The sequence below is a fragment of the Muntiacus reevesi genome, chromosome 1, assembly GCF_963930625.1.
Source record: "Muntiacus reevesi chromosome 1, mMunRee1.1, whole genome shotgun sequence".
Classification (NCBI taxonomy): domain Eukaryota; kingdom Metazoa; phylum Chordata; class Mammalia; order Artiodactyla; family Cervidae; genus Muntiacus; species Muntiacus reevesi.
Genome location: NC_089249.1, coordinates 196192591 through 196206233, shown reverse-complemented (window position 1 = coordinate 196206233; position 13643 = coordinate 196192591). Strand labels below are relative to the sequence as shown.

Below are 13643 nucleotides of genomic sequence, written 5' to 3'. Positions count from 1 at the left end.
ACGAATCGATAAGGAAGCTATGGTACATATACACAGCGGAATATTACTCAGCCATTAAAAATAATACATTTGAATCAGTTCTAATGAGATGGATGAAACTGGAGCCCATTATACAGAGTGAAGTAAGCCAGAAAGATAAAGACCAATACAGTATACTAACACATATATATGGAATTTAGAAAGATGGTAATGATAACCCTATATGCAAAACAGAAAAAGAGACACAGATGTAGAGAACAGACTTTGGGACTCTGTGGGAGAAGGTGAGGGTGGGATGTTCTGAGAGAATAGCATGAAACAAGTATACTATCAAGGGTGAAACAGATCACCAGCCCAGGTTGGATGCATGAGACAAGTGCTCAGGGCTGGTGCACTGGGAAGATCCAGAGGGATAAATGGGGAGGGAGGTGGGAGGGGGGATCAGGATGGGGAACACATGTAAATCCATGGCTGATTCATGTCAATGTATGGCAAAAACTACTACAATACTGTAAAGTAATTAGCCTCCAACTAATAAAAATAAATGGAAAAAAAAAAAAGAAGAAAAGCAAAAGGCAAAGGAGAAAGGGAAAGATATACTCAACTGAATGCGGAGTCCCAGAGAATAGCAAGGAGAGATAAGAAAGCCTTCTTAACATACAGATGGCTAACAAACACATGAAAAGATGCTCAACATCACTCATTATCAGAGAAATGCAAATCAAAACCACAATGAGGTACCATTACACGCCAGTCAGGATGGCTGCTATCCAAAAGTCTACAAGCAATAAATGCTGGAGAGGGTGTGGAGAAAAGGGAACCCTCTTACACTGTTGGTGGGAATGCAAACTAGTACAGCCACTATGGAGAACAGTGTGGAGATTTCTTTAAAAACTGGAAATAGAACTGCCATATGACCCAGCAATCCCACTTCTGGGCATACACACCGAGGAAACCAGATGTGAAAGAGACACATGCACCCCAATGTTCATCGCAGCACTGTTTATAATAGCCAGGACATGGAAGCAACCTAGATGCCCATCAGCAGATGAATGAATAAGGAAGCTGTGGTACATGTACACCATGGAATATTACTCAGCCGTTAAAAAGAATTCATTTGAATCAGTTCTAATGAGATGGATGAAACTGGAGCCCATTATACAGAGAGAAGTAAGCCAGAAAGATAAAGAACATTACAACATACTAACACATATATATGGAATTTAGAAAGATGGTAATGATAACCCTATATGCAAAACAGAAAAAGAGACACAGATGTACAGAACAGACTTTTGGACTCTGTGGGAGAAGGCAAGGGTGGGATGTTACGAGAGAACAGCACGTATATTATCTATAGTGAAACAGATCACCAGCCCAGGTGGGATGCATGAGACAAGTGCTCGGGCCTGGTGCACTGGGACGACCCAGGGGAATCGGGTGGAGAGTGAGGTGGGAGGGGGGATTGGGATGGGGAATACATGTAGTTTCATGGCTGATTCATGTCAATGTATGACAAAACCCACTACAATATTGTAAAGTAATTAGCCTCCAACTAATAAAAATAAATGGGAAAAAAAAAAAGAAAACCTTCTTAAATGACCAATGCAAAGAAATAGATGAAAACAATAGAATGGGAAAGACTAGAGATCTCTAAGAAAATTGGAGATACCAAGGGAACATTTCATACAAAGATGGTCACAATAAAGGACAAAAATGGCAAGGACCTAACAGCAGCAGAACAGATTAAGAAAATGTGGCAAGAGTACAGAAGAGTACACAGAAGAGCTATACAAAAAAGATCTTAATGACCCAATTAACCACGATGGTGTGATCACTCACCTAGAGCCAGACATCCTGGAGTAGAAAGCATTGCATTAAACAAAGGATTAGAAAGCATTGCTCTGAACAAAGCTAGTGGAGGTGATGGAATTCTAGATGAGCTAATTCAAATCCTAAAATGTGATGCTGTGAAAGTGCTGCACTCATTATGCCAGCAAATTTGGAAAACTCAGCAGTGGCCACAGGACAGGAGAAGGTCAGTTTTCATTCCAATCCCAAAGAAAAGCAGTGCTAAAAGATGTTCAAATTACTGTACAATTACACTCATTTCACATGCCAACAAGATTTTGCTCAAAATCCTTCAAGCTAGCCTTCAGCAGTATGTGGACCAAAAACTTTGAGATGTCAAATTGGATTTAGAAAAGGCAGAGGAACCAGAGATCAGATTTCCAACATACCCTGGATCATAGAAAAAAGCAAGAGAATTCCCAAAAAACATCTGCTTCTGCTTCATTGACTATGCTAAAGCATTTGACTGTGTGGATCATGACAAACTGTGTAATATTCTTAAAGAGATGGAAATAACAGACCACCTTACCTTCCTCCTGAGAAACCTGTATGCAGGACAAGAAGCAACAGTTAGAACCAGACACAGAACAATGGTCTGTTTCAAAATTGAGAAAGAAGTACATCGAGGCTGTATATTGTCACCCTGCTTATTTAACTTCAATGCAGAGTATATGGAGAAATGCCATGAGAAATGCCTAGCTGGATGAAGCACAAGTTAGAATCAAGATTGCCAGGAGAAATATCAAGGACCTCAGATATGCAGATGATACCACTTTAATGTCAGAAAGTGAAGAGGAACTAAAGAGCCTCTTGAAGAAGGTGAAAGAGGAGAGGGGGAAAGCTGGCTTAACACTCAACACTCAAAAAACAAAGATCATGGTATCTGGTCCCATCACTTCATGGCAAATAGATAGGGAAACAATGGAAACAGTGAGAGACTTTATTTACGGGGGGGGGGGGGGGGGTTCCAAAATCACTTCTGATGGTGACTGCAGCCACAGAATTAAAAGACAATTATTCCTTGGAAGAATAGCAGTGTCAAGCCTTGACAGTTTTTAGAAGCAGAGACATGACTTTGCCAACAAAGGTCCATCTAATCAAAGTTATGCTTTTTCCAGTAGTCATGTATGGATGTAAGAGCTGGATCATAAAGAAGCCTGAATGCTGAAGAATTGATGCTTTTGAACTGTGTTGCTGGAGAATACTCTTGAGAGTCCCTTAGAGTGCAAGGAGATTAAACCAGTCAATCCTAAAGGAAATCAACCCTAAATATTCATTGGAGGGACAGATGCTAAACCTGAAGCTCCAATACTTCGGCTACCTGATGCAAAGAGCTGACTCATTGGAAAAGACCATGATGCTGGGAAAATTGAGGGCAAGAGGAGGAGGGGGCAACAGAGGATGAGATGGTTGGATGGTATCACTGACTCAATGGACATGTTATTTGAGGAAACTCAGGGAGATAGTGATAGAGAAACCTGGCATGCTGCAGTTTATAGGGTTGCAAAGAGTCAGACATGACTCAGCGAATGAACAACATGGGATGTAATGCACAACATAATGACTATAGTTAACACTTGTTTTTTGTCCCATATACTGCAGGACAACTAAGCCCACCTGTTGCAACTACTGCGCCTGTGTGCCTCAAGTAAAAAGCCCATGCACCTTAGAGTCGGTGCTTTACAACAAGAGAAGCATCCACTCACTGCAATGAAGACCCAGTGCAGCCTAAATAAATGGGTGGTAGTGGTCTGGTGGTTTAGTCCCTAAGTCATGTCCAACTCTTGGGACCCCACAGACTAAAGCCCCCAGGCTCCTCTGTCCATGGGATTTCCCAGTTGACAATACTGGAGTGTGTTGCCATTTCCCTCTGCAGGGGATCCTTCCCAGCCAGGGATTGAATCCACATCTACTGCATTGGCAGGTGGATTTTTTTACCACAATGTCACCTGGGAAGCTGCTAAAAATAAACAGTAAATTAAATAGTATATATCAATAATACCTGATAAAAGTAGAAAAAATTACTTAAAAGATAAAAATTTTAAAGTGAAAAAGTTATAAATGAAAAAGGACAAATTACAATTGCTTTTCTTTTCTTTTTTTTTTTAAGATACAAACTCAAATAATATATTTAGTGTACATCATACTGGCCAGACGTTAGTAGCTATAGTCTAGAAAATAAAGAATTCCTATTTTCCAAAAGGCTCCCTCCTAACAGGCTATGGACCAGAATATAATCACATGGCTGCTCCTAGTGACAAGAGCGATCAGGAAATCTTGTCTTTTTCCAGCCTGCTAAGAACCAGATATGGAAGGAAAAGAGGACAGAGGTTAAATGACGGCTGGTGGTCTCTGCCACAATTTTGCTAAACGTTTCTAAGACATTTGTCAAAAAACCGTTTTTAAACCCTTCCACTTGTTTCTCTGCTTTTTGCTTCATTAATCTATGCTCCTATCTTTATATTTCCTTTTTTTTAATGTTTTTAATATTTTCTTTTTAATGAACATGGATCTGCTTTTCTTTTAGAATTATTTTATTAAATCATAAAAGTACATTAACTCTACAGACACAAAGTTTTAAATGAACAACATTCTGTCTATTGTGTTGATTCTGGCTAATAGCTTCAAAACTTTGCGAAAAACCATTTAAAAGGTTTCACATGTCACCTGAAACTTACACATTTAACATTATCAAAGAAGGAATACTTCTACACTCTCACTAGAAAGAAACAATTAAGAAGCTAGGAAACTGTATCAAAGTCAGTTTTTTTCACAATTTTTCCTCCACAGGAAGGTAATGTTCTTAAATAATCCAGTCCATTCACAAAAATGACTCTTTGAACCTGCTCTGAGTTCTTCTGACACATCGCTAAATATTTATTCATGGCTGAGATAAGAATTTTCTTAATGTCCTTATTTCAATAACCTGGAACTGTTCTGTTATGTCTGGGCTCTCATCCTCTGCTATTCAGACAGTGAAGCCCAGGGCAAAGAGGAAAACGCTCAATATCCACTTCCCCCTCCATAACCCCAACTTCCTCCACTGCCTCCTGGGCCATAATTTTCTCCACCGTATGGGGCCGCTATGTTCCTGCCAACATCAAAGATACCATTCCTCATTGGACCGTAATTAGACGGTTGCTGGTTGTAATTTCCAAAATTATTGCCATGACCACCTCCAGAGGACTCCCACTGGTTGCCATACCCAGGACCTCGACCACCATATTCTCCACCTCCTCCTCCATAACAAGGGTAACCTCCAAAATTACCACCTCCAGGTCCTCCTCCATACCCATGGTAGCCACCCCTAGATCCAGGACCATTTCCATATCCATCAGCTTCTCCTCTAAATTTAGTTCCTGGCCCTCGTCCAAAATTTTCACCCCCACTAGAAGAAACACTAAAACCAAAGGTGCCTCCTTTTCTACTTCTAGGACCTTGAGTTTCCTTCATTTCCTGTCTCGACAAAGCCTTCCCGACTTCTGCACGATGACCATTGATGGCATGGTATTTCTGCAACACTATCTTATCCACGGGATCATAGTCATCAAAAGTCACAAATCCAAAGCCTCTTTTCTTGCCCGACTGCCTATCAGTAATGATCTCAATGGCATCGATTTTTCCATATTTCTCAAAGTACTCTCTAAGATGATGCTCCTCGGTATCTTCCTTAATTCCACCAACGAACAGCTTCTTCACAGTGACAAGCGACCCCTGTTTTTCAGATTTCTCTCTCGCAACAGCACGTTTGGGGTCAACCACTCTCCCATCAATGGAATGAGGTCTGGCCGCCATGGCTGCATCCACCTCAGCCACGGAGGAGAAAGTAACAAAACCAAACCCTCTTGATTTTTGACTGGCAAGGCCCCTTATGACCACACAGTCTGTGAGTTCTCCCCACTGCTGGTAGTAGTTCTTCAGACTTTCTTCTGTGGTTTCAGAGCTCAAGCCACCAATGAAGAGTTTACGGATTTGTTCATTTTCTTTCTTTTTCCTCTTCACAGGAACAGATGTCACAGTTTTATCCATCGCGGGTTCACTTGCTGCAGTCATATTTCCAGGAGCCGAGGTTAACGCGAGATCTCGCGGGATGAACAGAGACCCGGCAGGTCTCTACTGCGGGGTGAGGCCTCTACTGCCCCAGGAACGGCCGGTCTAGGAACCTTAACAGGGAGTCGGTGATGCGGCTCAGACCTCCAGAGCCGCTGCCTCTTTCAATGTGCCTGCAATGTTCCTGCAAAACACCATTTAACACTGTGACTTTTCCTGATCCAGTCATTAAGATTAATATTGCACTTTCCCTATTAATGTTTCCCATTTTGAATTGTATATGTGCTATCCAGACTTCCCAGGTGGTGCTAGTGGTCAAGAACCTGACTGCCAGTGCAGGTTAGATGTGAGAGACACAGGTTCGATCCCTGGGTCGGGAAGATCCCCTGGAGCAGGGAATGGCAATCCATTTTTTTGCCTGGAGAATCCCATGGGCAGAGGAACCTGGCAGGCTGCAGTCCATGGGTTCACAAATAGTCAGACACGACTGAAGCAACTTAGCACGCAGGCACATCATCTTTTTATCTTGATTTTCTCACTAAGTTGGATGCCCAATGAAGGGAAGAGTAATGTGGACTTTAGAGATTTACACTGACAGACTCATTCACTTTGCCCTTAGTGAATACATATGCTGGGCTCATATATATATTTTTTTAAAGGCTGTTCAAACTCAAAAAAAATACTTTCTAAACTTTTCTAATAAATTCACTCAACTCCAGTTATATACAATGATAAAAATCTCTTTTGTGGTAGACTGTCTAATTGGCACTAGGGCTTCAAATCCTTTCTCTATGTAATCCATTTAACCTCTAATCACAATAATCTGGTTAACATGTAAACCTAATCAGTACATCCTTTCATTTAAATCTATCATTTCTGTCTTCAGAAGATATTTTTAAAGGGAGAAACTAAAATTTTTATTTTATTTCTGTTGTCCTGCCATAATTATTAACACTATCCCTGAACATTGATCTAGAAGTCCAAGTTTGGAGGGAAAATTACTTGATCATCCCACTTACAGAGCACTTATTGGGAGGATTAATGCTGAAACTGAAGCTCCAATCCTTTGGCCACCTGATCTGAAGTAAAGATTGAAAAGACCCTGATGCTGGAAAAGATTGAAGGCAGGAGAGGAAGGGGGTGACAGAGCATGAGATGGTTGGATGGCATCACCAACTCAGTGGACATGAATTAGAGCAAACTCTGGAAGATAGTGAGGGACAGGGGAGCCTGGCATGCTGCAGTCCATGGGGTGGCAAAGAGTCGGACACGACTTAGCAACTGAACAACAATTATGTGCCACATTGTACTAAAAACCCTTGAGTTTAACTTAAAGTCACTGCCCCAGTTTATTTGAATCCTAATGAGTAAAAATGGTTATAGACTAAAGAATATCTACTATTGTGCTTAGTCTGTCCGTGGGGGTTCTCCAGGCAAGAATACTGGAGTGGGTTGCCATGCTCTCCTCCAGGGCATCTTCCCAAACCAGGGATCAGAACCAGGTCTCCCACATTGCAGGCAGGCTCTTTATAGTCTGAGCCACCAAGGAAGCCCAAGAATACTGGAGTGGGTAGCCTATCCCTTCACCAGGGGAATCTCCTGACCCAGGAGTCGAACAGTGGTCTCCCGCATTACAGGCAGATTCTTTACCAGCTGGGCTAACTGAGAAGCCCATATCTGCTATAGTTTCAGGTATAATTAAGTATTGTGATCATCAATAAGGCCAACAGAGAGACAGAGAAAGAAGGAGATATGGAGGAAGAGAAATAAGGAGGGAGAAAAAATTAATGACAATTGTTGATGAAGAAATTGCAGAAGGCCAAACTGATGACCTATTTGAAGCAATAGGTTCAAATAGTTCTTGAAGCAAAGAATTGAATTTTTTAAAGAAAGGAAGGAAAACCAAACACATAGTGTGTAAAACAACTTCTCAGAGAGAACTATTTAAAGAACACTTCCAAATACTTCTACTTCATAGTGATTTTGTTTTAAAAAAAAAAAAAAAAAAAAAATATATATATATATATATATATATATATATATATATGTAGAACCTGGGATTTCTCTGGTGGTCCAGTGGTTAAGACTCCAAGCTTCCACTGCGTGGGGTTTGATCCCTGGTCTAGGAACTAAGATCCCGCATGCCAAGAAAAAGTCTGGGCTACTATCCCAAGAAAGCTTCAGACTCAAAATATACAAAATCGTCAGTATTTCTTAATACTAGCACCAAGGAAATAACTTTCAATAAGGTGACCTCTTTAACAGCTATCATCTGCCAACTTAAAAAGACTTTCAAAAAAAAAAAAGCATATAAATGAACACTGTCTTGCAATCAAGAGAGATTCCACACTCACCAGAAGAGGCCTGCTTGGAACTCTGGTCTATGCAGGATTCCCTATCTTCCAAGTGCTGTCCTCTGACCGCTCTGGAGATGCAGACAGCCTGTGACTTGCTGGAAAGTACAGGAACTTCTGCCTCTGATTCTCCTTTTATAGAGGAAGAGAGTGGACAACCCAATCAGGGGACAACCCAATCCAGAGGACACACCCCTCCCTCAGATCAAAGGCTTTGAAGAGATTTATGAAACTTTATCCACAAAGTTGAGAATTTGAGGCTATTGACACTGTCAGATACTCTTGTAAATGAAAAAATTTAATACATTTGTGTCTGGGAGTGGTGTTGGCAGTTTCAACATTTTAATGGTTACTGCCACTCAGGATACATTCTACAAAAAAAATTATTTCTATACACAGAAGTATCCATAAAGCTTATGTTTTAACACAATGAAGTAGAGGCTGTTTAAATGTTTATCAGTAAAAGTCCAAATCTTTATTAAAAATCTATAAAGTCTATGCCAATAGCCATTCCAAAGAAATCAGTGTTTTGTGCATTTGTTAAGTCGCATCAGTCATGTCTGACTCTTTGGGACCCTATGGACTGCAGCCCGCCAGGCTCCTCCGTCCATGGGATTCTCCAGACAAGAACACTGGAGTGGATTGCCATGCCCTCCTCTGGGGAATTTACCCCACCCAGGGATCGAACCCACCTCTCTTACATTTCCTGAAAGGCAGGTTCTTTCCCACTACCTGGGAAGCCCTCTAAATAGTCTGTTAACTATCTTTATTTTGCTGATTGTGATTTAACTTTTTCTTCATTCTGAGGTGGGCTACATTTTGAAATAATTTCAATTTCTTTGGTAAATAGAAATATTATAGAAACCCATTTCCTCTGTGTTTACTTTCTTTAATGTGTGCTTTTAAATACTTAACATTACAGACCTGTGTACACTACCATGTGTAAGATAGCTAGCCAGTGGGAAGTTGCTCTATAGCACAGGGAGCTCAGCCCGGTGCTCCGTGCTGGCCTAGAGGGCTGGGGTGAAAGGAGTGGGAGGGAGGCTCAAGAAGCAAGGGATACATGTCTGCTTAAGGCTGATTCATGCTGTTGTACAGCAGAAACTAATACAAAATTGTAAAGCAGTTATACACCTATAAAATGTTTGTAATTTAAAATTATATAATCAGTTATACCCCCAATGATGGGCAGAAAGTAATCATGAGTGAACATTAAGCTGCAGCCATGTATCAGTCCTTCCAAAACCATGTATTTTGTTGTTTTGTTGCTAAGCTGTGTCCGGCTCTTCTGCCACTCCATGGACTGTAGCCTGCCAGATTCCTCTGTCCATTAGGATTTCCCGAGAAGAAAACTAGAGTAGATTGCCATTTTCTTCTCCAGGGGATCTTACCAACTCCGGGATGAAACCCAGGTCTTCTGCATTGCAGACAGGTTCTTTACCATCTGAGCCACCAGGGAAGCCCAAAAGAGTTTAAAAAATAAAATCACCTAGGTTACCTTGTTCTGTTTCTATTGGTGTTGGGTGTATAATACAACATCTGATGTTTAATTGTAGGGAGCAACATGACTGGGCTAAGGAATGCCCAGTTAGCAGGCTGTGTATTAACTCTGAGTGTGTTCCTGAAGATGTTTCTAGAAGAGATTAGCATTTGATTCCATAGACTAAATTAAGAGACCCCACCCTCCCCAGTGTGGCAGAGGGTAGTGGGGGAGGGGGGGTGTCATCCGTTCTGCTGAGGGCCAAATGGATCAAAAAAGTGAAGGAAGGGTGAATCCATTCTCTCCTCTTGAACTGGGATGTCCACATTTTCCTTCCCTTGGACTCAGAGCTCAGGCCTTCAGACTTGAACTGAATTTTACCACTGGTTTTCTGCTTCTCCAGCTTGCAGACAGTGCTGCCAAAACCTTGCCTTTCTATGCACTGATGCCAAGTGGAAAGATGAAGACAGTTGTGAAGGAGAAAGAAAGAGTGGCTTTATCCCTTTGCCAGGCAAAGAGGGACCAAGGTAGGCTAGCACCTCAAAAACTGTGCCCTCCTCGATGGGGAATAGGGAGAGGTCTTATAGTCTGGGCTCTTGGTTGGGGTTAGGTGATAAGGATCAAAGCAGTGACAGGCTTGCATTCTGATGGGTTGGTGGTGAGGTAAGTAGGAGTCTGTGGTGCTCGAGAAGACTGTTCAGAGTCCTTTGGACTGCAAGATCAAATCAGTCAATCCTCAAGGAAATTAACCATGAATATTCAGTGGAAGGACTGATGCTGAAGCTGAAGCTCCAATACTTTGGCTACCTGATGCAAAGAGTTGACTCATTGGAAAAGACCCTGATGCTGGGAAAGGCTGAAGGCAAAAGAAGGGGGCAGCAGAGGATGAGATGGTTAGATAGCATCACAGACTCAGTGGGTATGAACTGGAGCAAACTCTGGAAAGTAATGGAGGACAGAGACTGGCATGCTACAGTCCATGGTGTGGCAAAGAGTTGGACATGACTTAGCCACTGAACAACAACAACAAGACCTTGCTCCAAGGTTGCTCTTGACCATTTCTCCCTGGTCTTGCATTCCCACCCTTCTCTAATTAACAACTGCTTGAATCTGCCCACTGGAGCTCAGGGAAGGTCATGGGGGCTAAATGAAGGCCGTTTCCTATAACTGAAGAAATGGGGGACATGGAAAGTCTGTGTGCCCTGGAGTCCCATAGACCCCTGCTCAGTATCAGACTCAGAAATCAGACTGCAAGGTTTCTCACTTTCATAACTATGTGAGTGAGTTCCTAAATAAATCTCAATATACTTTATATCCTATCGGTGGTCCGGTGGCTAAGAGTCCACGCTCCCAATGCAGGGGACCTGGGTTCAATCTCTGGTCAGGGAACTAGATCCCACATGCTGCAACCAAGAACCCCTGTGCCACAACTAAGACCCAGTACAGCCAAATAAATTAAGAAAACAAGATAAAGTGCAAAAAAGTGCACCTGGAAGAAATTGACAATGCATAGGAGCCTCCCTCAAACCCCAGAAGGAGACAATCCACTCCCCCACAAGAGTTTATGTACACGAATACATGAAAAAACACTTAAATGTGAATAAATGCTCATACTCAAACTATCTCCCTCCCTCCCTCTATCTCTCTCTGCCTTACTGTTGATCATAGCATTTATTTCTATATGATGGGTTATGAACTCTTTGCTCTACTTATCATTCCCTCTCACTAAGGAAATGGGAGCAGTGCAGTTTAATTCTGGATCACAAGTTCTATACCAGCACTTCGCACATAGTAGATGCTTTGCAAAAAGGGTAACCAAATTTTTTTCTCCAACTTTAGACACATTGGGGAATAAAGAAGGCAGTTATTAGGGCAGGACAACAGGATAAATATCTGCCAAAGACAAAAATGAAAAGGACCGAAAAGTTCAAGTAAATGACCAGGTTTGCATTTAAAATAGATCACTGTGATTAGAATCTCAAAATTGGATTATGTAGAGAAAGTATTTGAAATCTAAGCTGTAATTCCTAGTTTATTGCAGTATATCATTCAAAATGTGATATCTTTACCTAAGTGTATGCTGTATTATGTCTCAGCTGGTAAAGAATCCACTTGCCAATGCAGGAGACACAGGAAACGTGGGTTCCATCCCTGGGTTGGGAAGATCCCCTGGAGGAGGGCATAGCAACCCACTCCAGTATTCTTGCCTGGAGAATCCCATGGACAGAGGAGCCTGAAGGACTATAGTCCAGATGGTCACAAAGAGACATGACTGAGTGACTAACATTTTCGCTTTAGGATGCTGCAGGTGGGTAATGGTGTGTTCAAAAGCTCAGCAGTGTCAGACTCTGCGACCTCATGGACTATGGCCCCCCAGGCTCCTCTGTCCTTGGGATTCTCTGGGTAAGAATACTGGAGTGGGTTGCCATTTCCTTCTCCAGAGGATGTTCTCAACCCAGGCACGGAATCCGAGTCTCTTATGTCTCCTGCATTGGCAGGCAGATTCTTTACCACTAGCGCCATCTGTGAAACCTGCAATATGAAGGTCAGAGAACTGGCTGGTTTAGATCAGGATGTTCATGACAACATTTGCTATGGGGCTTGGTTAATTGCAAAGATTTTCGTGCTGTGACCTTGGTACAAAGTTCCACACCTGTGACCGTGGTATAGGGCTCCACACCAACTTCACAGAGGAAGCAACGAGACCATGAAACAGGCCAAGAAGAAAACTGGAGGAAGCTCTAGCAAGAAGACTGACCGGAGCTTCCCTGGTGGTCCAGTAGTTGCGAATCCGTCTGCCAATGCATAAGACGTGGGTTCAATCCCTGGTCCAGGAAGATCTCACATACCTTAGAGCAGCTAAGCCCATGCACCACAACTACTGAACCTGTGCTCTGGAGCCTGTGCTCCACAAGAGAGACCAACTCGATGAGAAATCCAAGTACTGCAGCTAGAGAGTAGCCCCGGCTCTTCAAACTGGAGAAAAGCCTGAGCAGCAACAAAGACCCAGTACAGCCAAAAGTAAATAAGTAAAATTATTTTTTAAAAAAGAAGAATACTGATCAGCTGCATATTCCAAAGGTCAGTGACTAGAATAGCTTTCCAGGCTGACAATTCAGGTGACAGCTAAAGGGAGGAGACCTTGGAAAACAAGAGAACACAGGGACTCCTACTTGCAGCCATGAAGAAGGTGAAAGTCCTTTGGATTTTACAAATGCCTTAACAACAATTCCACCAAGAAGTTCAGCTGAAAGTCTGGACCAACCTAAGGATGGGTAGGCGTGTGCACACTAGCCCTGACACCCCTGGTGGTGTCCATATCAGCTATAGAGGAGTCCAGGAACCGGCTGGGATCTCTCACAGCCTGTCTGCAAGAAACAGGTAACCTCTGGAGATAGCAAGAGTCAGATACATATGGTGAAGAAGTAAGAGGAGAGACTGACTCTGGCCCTGAGGGCCAATAGGATTGCCAGGGAGGCAAAGAGAGGAACCAAGAAAGAGCCCTGAAAACACAGTGAGACACGCTACACTGGTGCCAAAGAAAAGGAGAGTGGGTGGTACTTGAGAAAGACAGACTTAACTTTCACCCACATCTATTTACAACATCTATCACGATCTTTCTTTTCATGGTAAATCTCAATATTTATTTACCATAATATTTCTTCATTTTATATTAAAGTCTACAGGATAATTAGATTCAGGAATTACTTAGATTTTTTGAACTTACATTCTAAATGTCTTATCAATAGGCAAATGGAGGGAGAATGGGAGGGAGGCTCAAGAGGGAGGGGATATATGTATGCTTATGGTTGTTGTTCAAGCTGGTTTTAGAAAAGGCAGAGGAACCAGAGATCAAATTGCCAACATCTGCTGGATCATCAAAAAAGCAAGACAGTTCCAGAAAGACATCTATTTCTGCTTTATTGACTATG

At 42.2% G+C, this 13643-nt stretch overlaps 1 pseudogene; it reads right to left on the bottom strand.

Moving 5' to 3' along the window:
• Positions 1 to 4830: 4830 nt before the first annotated feature.
• On the bottom strand, positions 4831 to 5856 carry LOC136166684 (heterogeneous nuclear ribonucleoproteins A2/B1 pseudogene; annotated as a pseudogene).
• Positions 5857 to 13643: the final 7787 nt, after the last annotated feature.